At 27.1% G+C, this 1,578-nt stretch overlaps 1 protein-coding gene across 1 annotated transcript in view; it reads right to left on the bottom strand.

Annotated features, from left to right (window-relative positions):
• The window catches only part of LOC105618514, a 126,085-nt gene that overhangs the window by 27,929 nt on the left and 96,578 nt on the right, over nt 1-1,578 (bottom strand).

Consider the following 1,578-nt stretch of genomic DNA (forward strand, 5'->3'; position numbering starts at 1 on the left):
TNTATTATATATATATATATATATATATATATATATATATATATATATATATATATATGTTTAATAAAAATTCTAAGAACGTTAAGTATGTAACAGATATCCATTCTAGTTGCAGAAATAGTCTTTTTATATAAAATAAATGTTTTATATAATATATGTATATTTTTTATAAACGACTTTTTTAAAAATATTTTTTAATATTACTAATACTTTCAATCTGTTTGAGTACATAATTTATATATGATATATATTATAATGTACATTTTCTATTTCGTTATAGAATTTTTAAACAAACAAACGGGTGGTGAGTGAAAAGGAATTAAAGAATATCTTCGTTTTAAGCCAACCGCGAGAGCGTCAAATAATTCCTTTTGATTATTCATTCTCTTTCTCGTCTTTTCCTTCGTTATGTTAACGTCGAAATATCATATATCTATTTTTAAAATGTTACTAATACGAATGAATCTCAGAATAGCTCCATCATCCGTATTTTACTGATTGCATTCGTAAACATGTGTGCGCAGCACTAAAGCAGCTAATAATCGCAAATGTTGAAGCAATTATGATTTCAATCATTATTATAGCTTCTACGGAAATTGATATACAGAAAATATTGCAAAACATTAAATAATTTATTCAATATCATTTATTCATCGCATGATTCTCAACGTCTCTACTTTAAAATTTATAATTCAAAATGTGAATTAATCTTGATTATACAAAATTTAATGAAATAGCAAAAGATTCGCGTTTATTTTCTTAAATAATATGATCGAAGAATGTAAGATCTCCAGTAATAAATTACAAAGTCCAGTAATAAATTATAAATATATACAAGTGTATGTATATATATATATATGTATATGTATATATAAATTGAATATAATTAATTTTCTTAATAAAGTTTTAAGTTGCCCATATAATAATTATCGAAATTTACTACGATAGCGGAATATTTTCTACCAGCAAATCTTTTTTTCTTTGTGTTCATCTTCTGAAAAAAGTAATGATATCGATCCTCCCCTTCAATTTGAGTTTTCTTATATATCTGTTGAGTCTTCCTAATGGAACATTCAGTCTCAATGGACATCCAAGGACGAATCGAAATTTTTGCGAGTGCAGCATCGCCAGAGCAAAAGGTGCAATTCGATGAATATGGTTACCAGACAGTACTTATCCGATTCTCATATTTTTCGGCACTCGATCGGCCAAACGGTCGGATATTAGATATCCGGTTATCGGCTGGTAGTCATTTCCAGTCTATACTCAGTTAGCATTTTCCCATTGGCTATTCCGCGAGGTACCTCACCGTGTATTAGCTTTGTCGAGAAATGCTCGGGAATAGATGATGCTCCTGATTTGTTGCTATTCCGGTGTATCGAAAAAGTTATTCATGGCTACAAAAACATGAGACATCCACTATCGATTTAGAACGGGTTTTAATAACATTAAAATACAATAAATAATAAAGCGAGCCAATTTTTAGTTTAATAATAATAATAATAATAATAATAATAATAATAATAATAATAATAATAATAATAACTTTATTGAGTGCAACTGTTATTAACATTGAAT

Source organism: Atta cephalotes (genome assembly GCF_000143395.1).
Source record: "Atta cephalotes unplaced genomic scaffold scaffold00017, whole genome shotgun sequence".
Taxonomy (NCBI): domain Eukaryota; kingdom Metazoa; phylum Arthropoda; class Insecta; order Hymenoptera; family Formicidae; genus Atta; species Atta cephalotes.